General features: G+C 43.9%; 1 long non-coding RNA gene across 2 annotated transcripts in view; it reads left to right on the top strand.

Annotated features, from left to right (window-relative positions):
* The first annotated feature begins 3,890 nt into the window (after nucleotides 1–3,890).
* The window catches only part of LOC112667681 (uncharacterized), a 112,163-nt gene continuing 95,113 nt past the window's right edge, over nucleotides 3,891–20,940 (top strand). Inside the window, exon 1 of one of the 2 annotated variants that reach the window (XR_004807868.2) lies at nucleotides 3,891–4,659. This is a non-coding gene — a long non-coding RNA (uncharacterized LOC112667681). Of the gene's footprint in view, nucleotides 4,665–20,940 lie in introns of both variants that reach the window. The other variant, XR_004807869.2, reaches the window with a different exon arrangement.

Genomic DNA, 20,940 nt, shown 5'->3' with positions numbered 1-20,940 from the left:
GACATGATCCTGGAATCCTGGGATTGAGTCCACATCAGGCTCCCTGCATGGAGCCTGCTTCTCCCTCTGCCTCTCTCTCTGTCTCTCTGTCTCTCTGTCTCTGTCTCTCTCTCTCTCTCTCATGAATAAATAAATAAAATCTTTAAAAAAAAAAAGTACCCAGCACAATGCCTGGCATGTATAAGGCACTGAATTAATATTTCTTGAATTTCTGCTGGTTTGAAGAGGTTTATCTGCAGAGACCTTCACATTGGGTTTTGGTAATGCATTCACTGAACGGTCCATTATACAACCAAAGTTCCTGGCCAAGCACCTGCTACAGCCAAGGCCCCGAGAAAGGCTGAGGATGTCCCTTGGCACACGGGGCAGTAGAGGCGGGCCAGAACCCCCTTCCTGCAGGCTCATGTTTGCCTACGATGCCATGCTGCCTCCCCAGCTGGGATGGTGGGAGCCAAGGTCCAGGGCTGGCCTGAAGCAGGAGTCTCTGTGCTCCTGAGGAGAAGCATACCTTGCTAGCATGTTTTTGAACAAGAAACAAGAGGAAGGTTTCATCATGCAGCACATGGCGGGCCTGGAGTGCTGCTTCTGAGTGAGGGTGCTGTCCCCCTCGCTCACAGCTGGGACCAGAGCATCCCCTGCTTCTCTCTCCATCCCACTGCTGTGTTCACACAGCCTCCCCCGCCCCTGCCCCTGCCGCCCTGCTTCCACTTTAAGTCTTCTCTCCACCAATTATTTGCCTGGGGTGACATCAGTGGAAAATGTGAGGAGATGGGAGCAGAGCCGAAACCCTAGCCTTCCCTGGGAGGCCAGAAAAGCCTGTTTTTAATGCTTCTTTGGTACCCGATTTCCCCAGCTCATTTGTGCCATGTAATGCCTTCGGCACATCGAAGCAGTGTGCCTGGGGTGATTCGAGGCCACCGGGACTTGGGTCTCCCTGCCTACCAGCCAGATGCTTTGCTGTCTGGCCTCCTTACTTAGCGGGGACACCCCGAAACCAGCCCCAAGGAGGGTTACTACGGCAGACAATTCACGTGATAGGGCTTCCTTCGCCCCTGGAGTGCATGCTGCAGCCTCCAAAGCTGTGGGTGGGGGGGCTTGTCACTGCCTGTCTTCCTTCCCTCCCAGGCTCCAATCTTCCCACCCCTCTCCTCTCCCTATGAGCTTCAGGCCTGTCTGCAGGCTCTGGATTTTCTGCCAAATTTGGATCCCTTGAAAGGAACATTGTTCAAATTGGAGACTCGAGGAAGGTGCTAATCTTCCACTGCTTATCAAATTTGAGCAAAAAATGTCGACATCCCACTTTTCCAAGTGCTAGCTCAGCTCTTCTGTGTTTAACTGCGAGAGGGACCAGCTGTGTGTCTAGCTGGGGATAAAGACCCTCCTGGACTCCCAGCCCTTCCCACCAGCCGTGCAGGACCCAGAGGCCAGCCAGGGTCGTGGGTGGCTCTGAGGTCTTTCCATCCCCGGTAGCACAGCCCTGCTTGACTCCAGGAGAGGCATCCCTTTCCTCACTTCTGTCCCTGCTACTGCTGAAATTCTCAGGGAAAAAAAAAAAAAAATTGCCACTGAGAAGTTACTGCTCTAAATGTGGAGAGAGCTCTTCATTTTCTCACGATGAAAGACATATTTGGGATCATCTGGTTTTCCAAGCAGATGCCCAGTTTATCTCACTTTAAATCAACTCTTTCTGACTGGACCCTTTCCTGGATGAATTAATTGAGCGTGGCTAAAACCAAAATGCTCTCGCGATTAAGGAGCTAGGCATCGGGGCGCTGTGTCAAGGATGTCAGCTTGCGAGGAGGGTGTCGAGTTGTTTACTTCTATTCTCATAACAGAAGGAACAGGCAGGCTCAGCCCACTGGAAATAATTTTGAATAATCTCACTCTATTACTCGAAGCGAAATTGAGTCTGCTCAAGCTACCCTAGTGATCCGACATTTCAGGGAAACGGGGAAACTAATATCCAATTCACGCGGCATAAAATAAGTGACATAAGGAAGAGCAGGATGAAATCTGGAAGTTTGTAGTCTTCGATTTGTGTGGCTTGTCTTCTATTAGTGGATCAGCTCACGGATGTGGCTCACGTTGGGGAGGGGGATTCATTAAGCGGCTGGTCATTAGTGGTGGTGGGCGTATGTGCGTGTGTGCGTGTGTGCAAGTGCGCACATGTCGGGGGGCAGCTATTGATGACTGATGCTGCTCTCTGATACACATTGCCCTGCATAAATCAAATCTAAAAAGAGAATTTGTCTAAGAAATGGAAGTGGAGCCCTGACTTACCAACTGGAGCTCTTCTGGCGGAGGGGGCAGATGGCCTGGAATTTAGATTTGACCCTTTAGAAAATGCTCCCAGTGTGAGAGGATCGGCTCATTAGCTTCACTCACCCACCAGCCCTGACACGGTCTGCACTCCCCCGTGCATGCTCTCTGCTAAGGGAACTGTCATCCTCCGAGCCCAGAGGAAAACCTTAACATCTCTCTTAACTCTCTCCGTCTCAGCCCTCACACCTCACCAGTCACTCAGTAATTGGTTCTGGCTTCAAATTATGGATTGGTTGCACTCTCTCCTCTCCATACCGTAGTAAGACTCTGATCCCACTTCTCTAGTAATCCTCATGGCTCTTTACCCTGCCGATACCCCCCTGATGTCATCCGGACCCTTTCTGATTGTGAAGTCATCCTGGGCACAGCTCTAATATGTCACTCCTTGCTCAAAAGCATTCCATGGCTCCCTATTGTCTGGTAACTCAATCCAAGCCTCCAGACCTATCTTCCAAAACTCTCTGCAGTTTGGCTCCAGGCATCCTTTCTAACTGAATCTCAGACACTCCTGGTCACTCATCCTGAGCTGAAGCCAAGTAAAAGTCATCCTGACTCTTTTGCACACACCCAGTTCTCTGCTTCTGTTTTTGCTCACAGTTCCCTCTGCATGGGGTATCCTGCTCTGCCTGCCTTTCTCCGTATGTTTAGATCCTACCCCTCCTTGAAAATCTAGCTTGAGGTGATACCTCTTTCAGGAAGGCTTCCTGGATCCCCCGGTTGGAAATCATACTACCTCCTCCTTTATCTTTTCTTCTTCTACAGGCACCTCATTATCTTCTCCCCCCATGGCCCATTCTTGTCCAGACACACTATCTCCAGTCATAATCAAGTGCTAGGGAAATCCAGTCATTCTCTAAATGAGAATCCTAGTTGTGGGACCTTGTGCATGCCATTTACATGCCCTGTGCCTCAGTTTCTCTTCTGTGACAGTGTTCACCTCGCAGAGAATTCTAGGGAATGAAGTGAGGGACAAATGCAATGCACTTAGCATGTTGCTGCTTACCTGGCAAAAGTTCACCAAGTGTTTTATCTTAGACACTTTCTCTTCTGCAGTAGTGCAAGCTTTATGAGAATTGTTTAAGCTCATCCTTTCTTTAACTCAGCATTTACTGAATGCCTACTAGAGTCTTTTTTTTTTTTTTAACTCATTTGAGGCTGAATAGAGAACACTCAGATATATTACCTTCCCTCAAGGAGCTCATGGTCAAGGGCAGAGGTACTAGTAGTAACCAGATTATGGCAGCACATTTGGTTAAAGACTCCGATAGAAGTGAGCACAGGTGAGGCAGTCTGGTGAGGGGCCAGACTCCTGGGGCTGGAATCCCAGCTTGGGCACTTCCTCACTGGTTGACCTGGGGCTGTGTAATCTGTGTAAGCAATCTGTCCTTTGGTTTCCTTGCCTGTGAAATGGGAAGAGTAAATGATAGCTACCTCAGAGGGTGTTGTAAGGATTCCACGGCTTGAGAACCCAATCACTCCTAGAACAGGGCCTGACACGTTTTAAGAGCTCAGTGATGGCAAGTTACTATCTTGGAGCTCTTTGAGACCTAACTGATGCTATGGCTTTGGGCGATTTCTTTCTCTGCCAGAATGGTGCGCTTTTATGAGGATGCAGACATCACTGTTTGTAGAAGTTACCATCAGAGGGGGCATAAGCCTTTGGCCTCTGCCTCCTCCAAACTGACCCCCCTCATTTTGGAACACACACTCTCTCCAGCCTGTGTCTTGAATACGGAGAACCCCCCCCGCCCCACTCCCTTTTGCTGGGTGTGGTTAGCACGTGTCTTTGGCCAGAGTCCTTCACTTAATCTTTTATTAAAGTTTCCAAGTGCTGAGGAGTCTGCTTCTGCCCTCCTGGGCTTCTGTCCAGACAGTTTCTATTCAAAGAACCCTGCCCCCACTCCCTTCATTATGCATGGACATAGAGATATTATAAGACAGGGAAGGGGTGGGGCTTTATCAGGCAATTTTAACTGGCCTCAGCTCTTGGTACCTGCTTTTGTGGCTCTGATCATCGGACCTTGTGAAAAATAGCAAGTGCTCCAAAGCCCACAGCTTCATTTCCCAAATCCTCATCTCTTCACACCCTACGGGAAGTTCTACTTGGTTGAGAAGGGCTGGATTCACAGCCCTGGGAACCCTTAGTCTGGGGTTTGCTTTGGGTCCTTCCTCATCTGAGATGACAGCTGAGGACATTCCCAGACACCACCATGGTCCTTGGAGACCCTACCTTTTGACCAAAACAGGGCACATCCATCTCTGACACGAGTCTGGTCTCTGCCAGTCACAGAGAGAAGCATCAGAAACAACGGGAGCCCATAAAGGTCTGGAGAAAAGGTGCGGTAAGTGTTGGGGATAAAGTGGAGAACCCAGGTGATAAAATAGAGGATTATACAAACAAATCTTTTAAATAGCAACTCCAACAAGTGGAAAGGAGTGAAAAGACTGTTTTTCATTCCTGAAAAGTCAGGCTTTGTACAAACAAGACTGGGTCCAAGGCGTGTGTGTGTGTGTGTGTGTGTGTGTGTGTGTGACTTGTGGGAGGAGAGAGCAAAGTTAGCCTGAAGTTATTGCTTAATTGCACATCCCTCATTTCTTGAGTTCACCTGCACTCAGTGAGGGAAGCCCACGGATACCTGGGTATGAACGTAGAAACCATCCTGACTCCCCCACTGGTCCTCTCACAGCTCACGACTCACTGGCACTCCTTGGTGGGCATTTGTGTTCTGCAGCTCCTGTCTTGGATACTGACCCCCTGTTTGGATTCCTCTTGCTCTCACAAAGGGGGGCCAACCCATCATTTCAGTTAGAATTAGACTGTCACTCAGATGCCGCCCCCTGTGTGGTGGGAAAGGATTTCCTTCCTTCGGTGTCTCAGTTCACTTTTTAGGCTTCCTGAGGAAGGACTTTGCCCTTTTTCCTACATACTTTTTTTGACTTGAGGACCTTGGGGCTGAGTGATTAGAAGCCCCTTGAGGGATATCACCCAGTGTCTCTTTTCAAAGCCCTCTGGCCCCCTGGATCTCCCTGTATTGTAAAGCAATGCCCATCTATCTGGGTAACTGGAGAGGCAGATTTTGACTTCTGCCTGGGATCACTGGAGTGACTCGTGGCACCCCACCAGTCCAGGGCACCCCATCCTGCGTCAGTAGAACACATACCATCCTGTGTCAGTAGAACACATACCCATGTCACTGAGCAGGGCGCCCTAGGACTCAGTGTGAGAGTCTTGGATGTGTCAGGCAACCCAGCTTCCAACCCCACCTTTGACCTATCCTAAGCAAGTGACTTTGGCCAAGTAGTTGAATCTTTTCAAGTCCCATTTTTATTAAATATAAAATAGAAATATCTTCCTTGCAGGATTGCTGTGGCAATTAGAGACGGCCCATGTAGAATGAGTGGCCTGGTGTCTGGCAGGTCATAGCAGTGATGATAGTAGCTTGTTTTTATTTAGTTGCTTACTAAGTGCCAGACGCTATAATGTGCTCTTTATATATTTTAGTAGTCATAGTTTTCATAGGTCACGCACTCTTAGTCAAATATCATTCTCTGTATTTTCCTACAACTTCTATTATTTTTATTAGTTACTCACTCGTTTATAAAACTTTAGGTCAAACCCCCATTCTGCATGATGGCTGACACCCAATCCTAGTCATCACAGGGGAATCACAGTGACTTTAGTATTCTCTGAGTTGCACTGAGTTCGGGAAACTTAGAATATTTTCCTTTTGCTCCTTTCCCTTAGCATGGCATTTACATTTTTGAGTAGTATTCTGGCATGAGTGTGGGTGAAGAAAAAGCTGAGGCTTGTGGCCAGAGGTCATTTTTTTCCAAGGATGGTGCTTGCCCAGATGTATCTCCCAGTGTTTGATCACTGGTATCCTTGCCCCAGGCGTACAGACACTGCTCTGTCCCAGCTGGTCCCTGGCCACATGGTCTCTGACATTTTCTGCTGTGGCATCTTTCTCTCCTAATTATGAAACCATTCTGTGGAGTATAGGAAAGCCTGGCTGTTATCCAGTGCCATGCTGGGGTCACTGGAAACTCATGGGCACCCAGGGTCTCTGCCTTAGGAAAACTAGCCTGACCACTCTTTCCCTCTGGCAACCGCCTCCCAGGGCCGGGGAGGCTGGTGCAGAGTGAAAGAGCCACTACTCTGAGAGTCCTATTGCTTTCTCTCGGATGCTCTCTTCCTCTTCCCACCTTGGAAGATTTTATGGGGGTAGGTGGTGGTGAGTCAAGAAAAACTAGGTCCAGTTGATCACATATTCTCCTAAGTATTTTCTGTCTTTTTTTTTTTTTTAAAGATTTTATTTATTTATTCATGATAGTCACAGAGAGAGAGAGAGAGGCTCAGAGACACAGGCAGAGGGAGAAGCAGGCTCCGTGCACCGGGAGCCCGATGTGGGATTCGATCCCGGGTCTCCAGGATTGCGCCCTGGGCCAAAGGCAGGCGCCAAACTGCTGCGCCACCCAGGGATCCCAGTATTTTCTGTCTTACTTCTGGACAGAGAGCATTGACCTTAATGGCTAAGAATGGGATGTCTCTGTTCACAGGCTCTATCATGGCACCTTTCCTAAAGTGGTAGGAACTTCAATCTCACTGACCCAGTGAGCGAAGGTTGACATGAAAGCAAAGAATGCAAGGTGGCCGGGTAGATACACTCTCATGGCACAAAAACAGTCTTACTCAGTTTTTCACGTAATCCTATGATGTGGTTTCTATTATCAACTGCATGTTACAGACAGTGAGCTAAGGCTTAAAGAAATGACTTGGGTGTTGAACTTAATTCATTCAGCCATGAGATATTTAGAATGTCCACTCTGTGCCAGGCAGCCTTCTGGGTTTGGGAGAATATGGCAGTAATCAATACAGAAAAAAATCCCAGCTCTCCTGGAGCTTCCATCAAAGTGGGAAGGTTGGTGGTGAAGGGGGGTGGGGGGCAGGGATTAGGGAAGAAGCAGCAAGGAAAAAGATCAACAGGTAAACCATATAGTTTATTCAACTGTGATAAGTTCCAGGGAGAGACATAAATCATGGAAGGGATGGGTTGCCTGCGTGGCTCAGTGGTTGAGCATTTGCCTTTGGCTCAAGTCGTGATCCCAGGGTCCTGGGATCAGGTCTCACATCAGGCTTCCCTCGGGGAGCTTGCTTCTCCCTCTGCCTATGTCTCTGCCTCTCTCTCTGTGTCTCTCATGAATAAATAAATAAAATCTTTTAAAAATCATAGAAGCGGGCTAGGAAATGCCAAGGAGGATATGGCTTTGAACAGCAAGACTTGAGATGATAATATGAGTGAAGATGATAAGAGTAGGCAGTTAGTTAGTCATGAACTCAAGGCAAGAACCATGGCAAATAAGTGACATATTAGAAGACTTGGGGCACAACATCCTGACTTTGTGACATCCAAGTCCTCTCAACATCCTGGCTTTATGGCTTCCAAGGCCCCTGAGGTTAACAGACTAAGACCAAGATCCACAGGTGCAGAACATGCGCTCTTCTCTTCCACCTCTGCCCCAGGGTAACCCCTAAATTCTGTGTAGTGCATTTGCATTATGGTATTAGCCCCATTCCCCCATGGGGTAAGGCTGCCATGATGGTTCCAGTATAAACCTTGTAGGCTCAAAAACTCCACTTCCCAACCAATGGGAGGAGTCCCCCAAATGATTAAAAGCAGCCTCCATTAGAAACCACTCTGTCAGAGCACCTGGGTGGCTCAGTGGTTGAGCGTTTGCTTTTGGCTCAGGTCTTCATCCCAGGGTCCTGGGATTGAGTCCCACATCAGGCTCCCCGCAGGGAAAAAAAGAAAAGAAAGAAATCACCCTGTTTATGACCCAAGACCCTGCTCACATAAAAGTCCCATGTAGCCTCAGAGTAGTTGCCACCTCTAGGACTGGTACCTTCCTCAGTAAACTGATCTACTACTTTCCTTCTAGCTGTCCTTATTCAAGTGTGGATTCTCAAGTAAATCTTTTGTGGGGAATCCAAGAACCGAGACCTCCACTCACACAATACCAGTAACCAAGAATCCCATGTTGGAGGGAAACGAATCCCAGGGAGAGAGATCAGCAGGCACAAAGGCCTTTAAGTGAGAATCTGTTTGGCTGAATTGCTAAGAAAAGGAAAGGCTGGGGTCTGAATGCAAAGTCTGTATGCTTCACTACCACCCTGTGGGGCTCAGATTATGACAGTCGTTATTGCTATTATAATGTCTCTGCCATTGGCCTGACATCAAACCCCTCTTGCATGTGAGACGTATTGGTGGGTAGTTGAAAATTCCAGATACTCCCTCCTAGCACTGCCTGTAACTAAGGATGGCTATAAGCCCCATGTGCAGAAACACCACCTGGGTTTCAAATCAGGAGCTAGCAATACAAGGAGGGGAGACTGAGGGGAAGAGGCTCTCGGGGCCTGGCAGTCGAGGACAGGAGCATCATTCGTAGCTGAGTGGGAGCCATGATGGACATTGCCCAGGGCTGGTCAGTTCATCAGTGTGAGCTGCAAGGTCAGCTCTAGGTGAGGCAGGACTCGTGTCTGCGCTCGACCAGTTCTATGCGTGACCTTGGGTGTTCCTCCTGGCTACGAAGCCCTGAGCCAGGTCCCCGAGACTTCACGGCCATTCGTTGAATTAGCTATTATCCATCTGTTTTCTCCTTCAAAAGAGAAACACAGATTTTATTTTTAGTTAAGAAAAAAAAAAAAAGGAAAAAGACTGATGGCAGAAACATTTTCATCCTGCCACCTTATCCCCCAAATTTGGGGTTTGCAATTTTTATAAGGTTTGCATGATGATAAATAAGAAATAGAAAAGTTATTAAAGTTGAAGTGAATTTCCTTTCGGGATGTGGAAAATAATGAAAAAGCTATTTCATCTGTTTTCTTTCCTATTTCGAAATATTGAATGGAAGATGAGGCTGCTTGCTGTTTTGACATTGTCAGGCATGCCCCAAATGCCCTCAGTGTTCTCACGTTACTCCAGTGAGGCTTTGGAGCAACCGAAAGAAATGGGTCCTGTTTCCCCTCCTCTGTGCTGTCTTCCCAGAGCAGTAAAAAGACCAACATGTCCTTGGAACATTTCATGTCGTCTGAAATACAGTCTTTTTCTCCTCCCTAAAATGTATCAACTAAAATAAACTAAGTGCAAGAAAAAGTGAACACAACTTGGTATACATTGCCCCAAAAAGATTACAATACTTGGGGTAAATTCATAACCCACACCGCAGGCCTTTCTCAGTATTATATTTCCCTTTTAAGTTCTTTTGTTCATTTTTATTTTTTTTAAATTAAAGGTAACTGGAAACACATGGAGAATTAACTTTATAAAGCCAATTACACCAAACTGATCACTCTGTCCTCATCTCTCCATCATCTCCCTCTTAGAGGCAACTGCTTTTCCCAAAAAAAGCTGACAATTTTGTTACTTATTCCCTCATTCATATGACTGCTTTCTGAGTGTTTGTTATAGGCATCATCTAAGGATTGTTCCATGATGGAAAACAGAATGTAGCTGTCTCTGCTCTCCTGAACCCACTTCACATGCTTCTCATACCCCACATCCTTCTCATCATAATACAGAACTATTATAGTTTTGAGAGAGAAAAATCCAGTATTTATGTTATTGTTGCTTGTAATGATCTTTACAGGTGATTCATTTAGCAAACTGATTATTTTTCCTTTCCTTCACAACATTTGACTTTTCCTAGAATTAGTATTTGTCATATTTTTCATTTGCCTAGGATTGCACGTACAATCAGTAATTGAATTCCAAATTCTTTGCCACATGTCGACACTTAAGACATCCATTCATGTCAAGTGTTTCATCATTTTCTCTCCCAGAGCCTCCTGACCTCTTTCAATCACCTCTGCCTTGTGCACAGCAACTCTGCAGGCATCTACCTTTCCGGCATCTTAGGGGGTCTGCCCTCACCTCTCTCCCACAGTGGCCTTCTCATTAATTGTGCCCTATGTCATCCTCTTTTTCTGATTACTCCCTCATTTTATTGGAGCACATCCTCTAATGGCTTCCTGAGAAAGTAGAATGGAAGGCAATTTTTTTTTTCTTTGTGAATGTCCTGATCTAGAAGTGTTTTTATTTTACCCTCACACTTTATTTATCTATGTAGAGTTTAGGAATAGAATTCAAGATTGGAAATTACTTTCCTTCAGAGTTTTGAAGGAATGATGGCTCCACTGTCTTGCATCTTTCAGTTTGGTATTGTTCTGTACCATTCTGATTCCTGAACCCACATGACCTGTTTTTCATCACCCCATAGGGGAAACTTAGGGAATTTTGTCATGAACTTATTATTTGGAAATTTCATAATGATATGCCATGGTATAAGTCTTTTTTTTTTTTAGTTTAGAAATTCTGTTATTTAATTATGAGATCTCTTGGACTTGTATTTTTATTTTATACTTTACTTGGTGATTTTTCCTATCTTTACCTGTCTACTTTCTTAGAGATCTTACTTTTAAAACTTTCCGTTGTGGTTTTTTCATTTTTATTACTTTATTTTTTAATTTTGAAGATCTCCTTTTTGTTCCTTGGATGTTTTGTTTCCATCTTCCTGTGCATGGTCACAATAGTAATTTTGAAATGATATAAATGAGAGGTATTCTTAAAAGTTTGCCTTTCCCCAACCTCTATATTCTCCATGTTGCATCATTTTTTTCTTTTATTAGATAATAAAATGATGCAACATTTTATTGATGTTATCAGAACATTTCATGAAATGCCTGGATTTCTGATAGTTCTCAGTTGTCTTATCGTATTTCATGATGGGAGACTTCAAAGCTGAATAGAGGCTGTAAATAGTATGGGCTTTGCCAACTGGGAGACTCAAGGTAGGGTGATGTGAGTGGGATTTAACTTGTAGAACCCTTCATGTCAGTATCTTATGGTTGGTCCCTTTTGTGTTTGTTAGATGTCACGGAGAAGACGCTGGTCCCTTTCCCAGAATCTGTGTACTTTATCTGCCAGCATTCTGGAGTCACGGAAGAAATAATGCTGAGGGTCAACAATTTAAGTGAACTTTTACTAACTCCTCTTATTTTTAATATGCACATTCATCTCACTTATGCTTAATATCCCACAATTCAAAAACCCTTTGTTTTAGAGCAGTGATTCTCACACTTCACCTATAGGCCTCGTTAAAAAAGTTAAAGGGGGGATCCCTAGGTGGCGCAGCGGTTTAGCGCCCGCCTTTGGCCCAGGGTGCGATCCTGGAGACCCGGGATCCAATCCCACGTCGGGCTCCTGGTGCATGGAGCCTGCTTCTCCCTCTGCCTGTGTGTGTCTCTCTGCCTCTCTCTCACTCTCTCTCTCTGTGTGACTATCATAAATAAATAAAAATTAAAAAAAAAATTAAAAAAAAAAAAAGTTAAAGGGGTGCCTGGGTGGCTCAGTTGGTTAAGCACCTGACTCTTAGTTTCAGCTCAGGTCATAATCTCAGGGTCCCAGGATCCAGCCCTGTGTCTACTCCACTCTGCAGGGAGTGTGCTTGAGGATTCTCTCTCTCCCTCTCCCTCTGCCCCTCACCCCACTCGCGGGTGCACACACACACACACACACACACACATACTCTCTCTCTCAAATAAATAAATCTTAAGCAGATTTAAAGTTTCTGTTGTAGGAAGTCTGAGGTGGGGCCCAATAATTTCCATGTGTAACATTCTCAGGCGATGCTGAAGCTGCTGATCCTGGGACCCTACAGTGAAGACCACTGCTTTAGAGAGTGAAACTCTAATCTTCTGCTGGGTGAGCAGGAGCGGCTGCCTGGCTATGAAGAATGGTGGGATCTCACTGATATTAAATAGACTTTCAACCCAGTTCCCCAGTTTTTAGCCTCATCTTCCTCTGGAGTTCGGAAGTTCTTAGTGGCTGTGAGTTTCTGAGCCTTTGGCGAATTCTGGGATATAAATCAGGTTGCCTCTTCACTTTTCCCACCACTGTTTAGGATTCAGCTTTCTCATGTTTATTGAGTCAGATTTGGATTTGGATTTGTAGCTTCCAAAATTGTGTTGCTATTGCCTTCTCTCTTGTTCTTTTTTGTTTTGCTAAGTATATGGCTTTTAAAATCCTTTTACTGTCATGTTACTGAGACTTTAGGAAGAATAGAAGTATAATGAATGTACCTAGTCCTCTATGGTTAGCCAAAAAGTCCTCCTATCTTTCTTTAATCCTCTTCTGTCAAGTGTTACTTTTCTTTCATTCTATTATCAAAAATTCCAATTACATGTATTTAGAGCCTCTCAATCTGTTCTCTGGGTCTGTTAATAGTCCTTTTTATCAATTAAAAAAAAAAAAACATCTTTTTTCTCTTCCTGCTAAAGTGAGTGTGAATTCTTTGTTGTGAACTTTAGTTAATTCTCATTTCAACAGTTTGATTAAGTTCAAGTGTTTGAGTAAGAGTTTATTTTATTTAATATTTTATTTCAAGGACTACGTTGTTCACCTCTAAGTTGGTTCCTTTTCATATATACTTCACATTCATTTCCTGATTTTTTTTTTGTTTCACCAATTCTTGCATTTATTAAATAGAATTTATTTCTTAGTTGTTCTCTTCGAGAATTTTAAGTATTCGTACTTTAATATATTTGGTAAACTGATTTAAAATCAATTTTATATGGAGAGAATACATGTTCTGATTTTTAATTTTGTTGGCTTCTTTATTAGTTTTGGGGTTTTTTAAATGTATTTTATACTTTTGGTCAATAGAGTCATTTTAAGTGCAGGTTTTGTTTTAGGCTGTTTTCCATCTCTTTCTAGGTGCTTCCTTTTCTCTAGATGCTGGTTCTCACAGTTACTTTTACTGGGAGCCAATTCCCAATCGAGAATCAGGTCTCCTGTGTCACACAGCAATACTTTACCCACGGGGATATTAGATTTATTAATGAATGAATCACTAAGCCATCAGCCTCCTTATTTGGGGGATTAGAGCTGTCCTCTAACATCTCTGGCTTCAGTGTAAGGTGGGAAGCATTTCAAGTCAAACAGCCATATCCCAGCACAGGCCCTCATCTTGTGTTGAGCACTTTCAGCCCCCCTTGCTCTGCTGAAGCCAAACTGGTCAGAACCTAATTTCTGACCTGGCCTTTCCACTAGGGGTTCACCTTTCTTTTCTGTTTCTGATACACAGCTATGGTTACTTATTTTATAACAGTATAGCCTAGCTATACTGTTTTGAAATCTTGATTTTTATCTTTTGTCTAGTAAGACTCTCAGATGAGGATCTAGTGTCTCCAGGCTTCATGCTGGCTGAAGCTCCACTAGGGGAAGATCCCTGTTCTTTTGTCCCACCCTCTATTCCTAAGACTGGTGATTTGGGGGGCCTGAAGCTGAGCATGGCCAGCTCAGTCCCCTCCTCCCTCTCTTTTTTATCTATCTCTTACAGATATTATAGATCCTTCTCTCCTTCCTCATGTAATTTTTATAGGGAAAGACTCTGTCCCTTAGTGGGGGGACTTAAGGGGGTTTAATACTATCCATCACTGGGTGAGCCAGTCAGCCTGACTTCTGGGCCTCCATGCAAGCAAAGCTGTGTTGTCTGTCACACAACTGAGAATACCATGGAGCAGTTATCTGCAATAAAAGTAATACTTTGATTTCCATATATCTGGTTGCTGTGCCTGTGTCTCAATTGGTACTGAACTTGGATGGGAGAAGGGAGAGAAAATTATGTATTTTCCCTCTAAAAGCCCTAATATTGCCAACATGTTCAGAGAAGAAGGATCTTATGAAAGCCTGAACTAACAGATCCAACTTTTTTATGCTTACTAATATTTAGGAGGAATATCTATATATCTATATAGATATCTATATAGATATATATGATATGTATTATATATTCCTATTCTATAGAAATAGAACAGAAATAGACTAATATATATTTATATTTATTTCTGTTCTATTTCTTTTTTCTCATTTTGCTTTTTATTTCCTCTGATTTTTTAAATTCCTGCTTCTTTTGTCAATCCCTGTCTTTTAATGAATTGACCATGTTTTCTTTATCCTCTAACCCCATCACAGGTTTGGAAATTTTTCATCCTGTATCTTTTCTTGTAGTCATTACTCTTAAATTTTTTAACATGCTTGCCTGATGTCACCAGAGTGTAAATATAACAGCAGCAGCCTTAGCACCAGTCACCCTTCTCCCTTTCACATGGTCTTTTGCCCTCTGTGTTAGTTTCACTTTCTTCTTCTACATTCAGGTTAGTTGTATTGTAATTTGTAATAATTTAATGTTTATTTCAATTTATTCACATGATTTCCAAGTTCCTTACTCATCATTCATTTTTGCAACTTGGTCACCTTGATCATTTCTCTCATTGCTTCTGAGATCTTTCCTTTGGAATTACAAAGTTTCGTTGTAATGTCTCTCATTGTGCATATCTATCTATCATCTATGTATCTATCCACCTACCTACTCCTCTATATATCTAATCTCTTTCCTATGGCTACTTGTGAATCTCAAATCTTCTTAATCTATAATCTATGCCTTTTATTAAATACAGAATGTGCTCCACTATTAGCTATTCACATATTGCATCTCTTTCATTCTCTATATTGTCTCTCTATGGGACTTGTCTCTCTTTGGGACTCCGAGCAGACATGTCATAGAGTTTCATTCTGGTCTTTCAACTTGCCTTATCTGTTTTCATTTCCTTCTTTCTTTGTGCTGCATTCTACGTAATTTTCTCAGATATACCATTGAGGTCACTAGTTATCTTTTCCTTTCCAAGTAACGGGTTCTTTAACTCATGGAGGTTTTTGTTTGTTCATTTCAATACCTTCATTTTTTTTTTTTTTTTTTAATTTATTTATGATAGTCACACACAGAGAGAGAGAGAGAGAGAGGCAGAGACACAGGCAGAGGGAGAAGCAGGCTCCATGCACCGGGAGCCCGACGTGGGATTCGATCCCGGGTCTCCAGGATCGCGCCCTGGGCCAAAGGCAGGCGCCAAACCGCTGCGCCACCCAGGGATCCCAATACCTTCATTTTTTAAAAAATTTCTATTACTGTTATTGGTTCTTTTAAAAATCTGTGTGTTTTCCTCAATGTCTTGTTCTTTCTGCATGTATTATATTTTTTCTTTTGTGCTTCTAATCACTTAAACAATTAATTTATAATCATTTTTCAACATTTATATTATCTAATTGTTTTTTGGCAGCAGCCTGGCTGTTTATTTTACCCACTGACTTAACTCATGGTATAGTTTCCCCTTGTTGCATTAGTTAGGATTTGTTTTTACTGTGAGTTACAAAAATAAATAAAATAGAAATTTCTTTCCTTCTTGTATCAATGTCCTCATGTGATATAAGCAGTCCAGTGTTGATAAGGTAACTCCACAGCTGTCCTCATGGTCTAAGATGGAGCAACAGCCATCACATTCATGTTCAAACAGCAGGGTGGAAAGAAGGAGCAAATTTTGGGGAAATTTATTGGAAGCTCCCATACAATACTTCTGTTTGTAATCTACTGCCTAGAAGTCATACGGCTACCCCTAGCTGCCAGAAAATTTGGTAACTTTTAAGATCTAAGCAAGGGAATATGGAATTCTTGAGATAACTAACAAGGTATCTCTGCTACACTCAAATACTTCATAATATTGAGTTATGCACACATCTTTAGTGGATTATATCTGTATGACTGTATGACCCCAGTACCACTTGGATTGAAGGCTCAGCTCCTTCCACCCATTTTCCAGTCTTGTTTCTGCCAGATTCCCAAAGTATCCCTTGTTTCAGTCGAGTTTTTCTGTTAATTTCTTATATTGGGAGGACAGGATAACATGGATAACATAAATTTGAATTCCAAACCTGTGTGAGGCATGCCCTTATGGTTACATATTCTTAGAGAAGATTTTATTTTTGCTCCCAGAACTCAGTCAAGATAGACAAGCAAACTTATAAACAAAGAATGAATTGAGTGGATTCTTAAGTCTGTTCTTTTACCCAGAGTGTCCTGGCTTTGTGCCTTTGTTCAAGCATCAAATTGTGCTGGGTCACTTCTTCCAATGTAGGCATAAAAATCCAAGCCTTTAGGTTGATAAGACCAATATCCCCATGCCCCTCCCCACCCTACTTACCAGGGAAGTTGCAGGGCCAGCTCACAAGGTGTAGTTTTCCCTTTATTATAATCCCCTTGGGCTTCCTCTTAGTTTTTAAAAACTCTTCTAGGCTCATACACATTTTATAATTTCCTTCTAGCATTTCTAGGTATTTTTTTAGCAGAATAATTTCACATCTGAAATCTACCAGTCTACCCTTTCACACTTTTAATCTAATTATAATAGCCAGAATGTGTTTCCGTTGCTTGCCACCAACACTACTGACAGATGTAATTTGTGTTTTAGAATCTGCCCCCTTGCGTCTGGGCCTGATTCTTGTTGACCCCTGAGGTTTAATGTTTTACTGGCAGGTGCTAGCTAGAAAATGACAGACAGGCCTCCCAGGATCCTGACATGTTTCCCCACTAGAGCACTTTGTAAAGAGTATCCTATTCCAAGCCAACTTAGGCAGACCCCATGAACTCAGCCCTCAACATGTATAAGCTTTGTGGAGCTCCAGTCCCAGTGCTCTCCTATCTGAGCAGCTTAGGGATTCAGAAAACCCTAGCAAGAAGCTCATGTAGTACTTAAACAGGAACTAGAATCCAGCCCATCAATGCCAATTGCACAGAGTAATCAGAATTTGGCAACAAGGCTTTGGAGTATAAGGATGAAAATGTATTCATTCTGTCAGGGTGGGGCAGGCCCCTAAATGCCTACAGCTGGGACAGAACTGGACCAGGTGCTTCCCTGGCAGCCCTGAGCAGCCATGGGGTGGCAAGAGGCACTGGGGGGTAGGAGGAGTGCCCAAGGTGCTTGGACAGAGGAGTTAGGTTCATCTGCCCTTTGGTCTCAGGCCGGCCACTCATCTGCTAAATCACTTTGGGCTCACCCTGCCCCCTCAGGTTTTTTTGGTTTTGGTTTTGTTCTTTGCTGAGGAAATGAAGATAAGCTCGCCAGCCATGCCTACTTTGGGGTGTTATGAGGACCAGATCCCTGGCAGATGTTACATATGTGTGGGAGAGAGTTCATGTTACCATCGTCATGTTACAGATCGAAGAAGCTGACGCCCAGAGACATGACATGAGTTCTCCGACATCAGAGAGCCAGTGAGTAGCAGAGCTGGGGCTCAGATCTGAGGCTTCTAGAACCCAAGAACTCACTCCCTTTCCACCATGCCACCACTGTATAAACATATGGTAAAAGAGGGGAGAAGGGGATTCACAGTTGGTGAGCACCTCCCCTCTGCCAGCTGCTTTATGTGCAGCATATCATTCACTCTCCATACAACAGTCTTGAGGTTATAGGTTAGTTTTCTTATGCCTATTTTACAGATGAGATTTCCCGTGATTTCTCCATTTAGGTAACAGTGATTCAAGAATGAGGATTAGAATCTGAGATTGTCTGATTGCAAAGCCTGTGCTCTCTCCGTTTCTTTTTACAATAGTCTCCAGATATTGGCATGCTCCCCTAAAATCCATATGCATTTAGACAAGGTTCAAATCAATTAGTTCACACTTTGCTGCTGAGGCTCCTTTGTGCCAAAGGTGATCAAGGTGCTTCCAGTTTTATGCATTCAAACCCAAGGAGGCCTCTTTCCCGTACTTCTTGCATGACAGCCCAGAATTGAGAACCACGGTGCATATGGTGTTTGCAAAATGCCAGTTGTGTATGGGTGTTTAAACTTTAGTTTTGCTGCTTTTAATTTATTTATGCAAGCAAGCCGCCTTTCATGAATTTTAATCTGCGCTGCCTTAAAGAAGTGCTTTCCAAATGGGACAGCATTTGTGATCACCACTAAGCCATTCTAACTGCTTGCAGGCCTGGGGAGACAGGCAAGGGAGAATATTAGCAAGCTCTGAGCAGTCCCTGTGTCATCCCGGGCATTGTGGCGTAAAATGCGCTTCGTGTCTAGAAGAAAAAAACCCGTGACTCGAGTCTTGGTTATTTTTAATGCTGAGCGGCAGAACCACGGGGAATATTATGAGTTCCCAGATTTCTGACAGGAGGGACTCGCAGCGAAGTGCTTTCTTCAGGAGAGAGAGAGAGAGAGAGGGAGAGAGAGAGAGAGACTGCTACAAGTCTTTATTCATTTATTTATCATGCTTCAGTTCCCTAAAAAAGAAAACACTTCTCCTGTGCAGGGGAAATTGCTTCAATGGATAGATTGCATTTAAATAATTTAAGTATAAAATTACTCGAACAGGCCGACTGATATTTCGAAAACGAAACAGTCACAATCACTTAAGTGCACTGGCGAAGTTCGTGATTCGGTGTGTAGATGAGGTGTGAGCAGAGGCTTCTGTCTGGCTGGTCTAGGAGCTCTGTCCTGCCTGTTGGCTGCCCTGGGGGAAGGGGGTTTCTGATCAGGTCCTGCAAGGAGAGGACCAGCAAGGAGACGGTGGGTCTTGTAGATGCCCATGCACTTGAAAGATGGGGGAACTGCTTGCAACTTTCGCCCACCTTTCTGGGTTTTAGTTTTCATGGGAGCAGTGAGGAGAAACAGAGGAGGCACTGGATTGGTGTCCAAGAGACTCTTATCTTGTCTGCCTGAGCCCACTGGTCAACCTCCATGGTCTCTGATTCCTCGTCTGGCCATAGGAAGATAATGCCAAGCTCACCGGGCTGTCCAGGGCAAAATTAGCTTCCAGAGAAGACCCTGCATGGTGCCTGGCACATATTGGTCCATCGCGTCATGTCTACAGCACATGCTGGAAGACCATTCCTGCTGAGGTGCCATCTGGGCCTAGAAAGAGCCTCTGCATTCTCAGAAGTCTTCATCTGTGCCAACGATCTAGGCTCTCTATACCCGTGCAAAATTAGACCGAGGTTCTCCCTTTGCTTCCACAGAGAGCATTCCTTTAGATGGCTTTTATGGTCCACTAAGACCCTGAAAAGCCTGGCACGGAAACATCTGTGCGGTCAAAGGCATTTGCAAAAAGCAATGCCCGATTGGCCCTTTTGGAGATTCACCATGCACTCTGGCTCTGAGAAGTCCTGCTGACAAGAAGCCTTTTTACTTTAAAATTAACTCCACATTTATTAGTCTTATTTGGCAGTGAGAGCCTTCCCATCCCACCGTCCATGCCAAGTGCCCTATTAGTATCCTTTGGAATAGGACTTACTGAAATATACTGAGAGAAACTGCCCTAGGATGCTGCTTCCTCCTCCCATCCAGCTCTACTGCCTCCAGTCTCATTTTTCGTTGGACCAGGTTTAGAAGTGTCTAGAGGCCTCTTCTGTTTACTATTAACTAATTAATTAAGCAAATGCACAAAGTGCTGAGTTTAGGGTCAATAAAGAATCATCAGTATCATATCACGTAGAATCAAGACTGAATAGACACATAACTGGGAAGGATTGGTCCCTGGGCAGATGGTTAGTGGTGTGTGTGTGAAGTAAGTGAAGGAAGCGCTGGGCAACAGGGACACCTCATGACTGACCTGGGAGCATCAGGTGGGGTACTGGAGGAGACGTCACATCCTGTTGTCTGGCGTCTGCTGTGCCTGGGGGGAATTTTGCCTTGGAGGTATTCTAAATTCTAAGGAAGCAGCCTGTACGGGTAGGGGTGGCAGCTTCTCAGCAGCACCAATGTTTACTTTGAAGAGAAAATGTCTGCTTTGTAGGCAAATGTTTTCAGCATGGAAATGATCATTGCAATTGCTGTGGTTGTCACAAATGTTTCATCAGAGCCGATAAAGCAGCTGAGTGTTGGCAAAATCGATGAAAACATCTTGAGAAGTGTTCGCTGCCTACTTAGCCGTCTGTGGCTCATCTGGTGTGAGGGAGGAGGGGGGCAGGCGGTGAGCTGAGGCCACACATGAGACTGGGAGGCAGTGTGGCATGCTGGACTGGCATGCAGGCTCTGCAGTCAGACTGCTTTGTCTGCTCCCCTAAGCTCTGTGACCTTGGGCCGATTACCTGACTTCTCTGTGCCTTCATTTCCTTGTTTGGAAATGAAGTGCTAACTTCATTGTCATTGTGTTGTTATAAATATTTAAGTGAATCAATACATGCTTAGCATTTAATAAATATTAGTTCACATAGTAATTCTTGGAGATTCAAAATTCTTACGTAAACCCATCATCTCATCCAATAGAGAGGCTTTCTCAGCGCTGTTTAATCAACAAGTATTCATTGAGCATCTTCAATGTGCCAGATCCTATCCTAGGGGCTGGGGACCCAGTGGTGATTGAACCAGGCCAGGTTACTGTTTTCTCAGAACTTTCTCTGTCCTAGGGTAAACAGACTAATCAGATACATAAATAAGATACCTTGAGAGAATGACAAATGTTATAAAGAATGTAAATCAGAGAAATGAAAAGGAGATGCAATGGAGTCACAAATTGCCATTTGTACTCAGATGGATACAGAGAAAATATATTTTATTTAAATTTCTAAACTTCTCTGGCATTCTTCATGTGTTACCTGATGGTTAGACTAGAAAATAATTAGGGTTTTTAGTCCACAACCTGTAATTTTGATCTCATGCAAGAAGCTGAAGAAGCCCCTAAGAAAAAAAAAAAAAAAAAAAAAGAAAGAAGCCCCTAAGATTGGGCTTCTTTACC

This window comes from Canis lupus, chromosome 21, assembly GCF_003254725.2.
Source record: "Canis lupus dingo isolate Sandy chromosome 21, ASM325472v2, whole genome shotgun sequence".
Lineage (NCBI taxonomy): Eukaryota > Metazoa > Chordata > Mammalia > Carnivora > Canidae > Canis > Canis lupus.
This window is presented reverse-complemented; position numbering and strand designations above follow the sequence as displayed.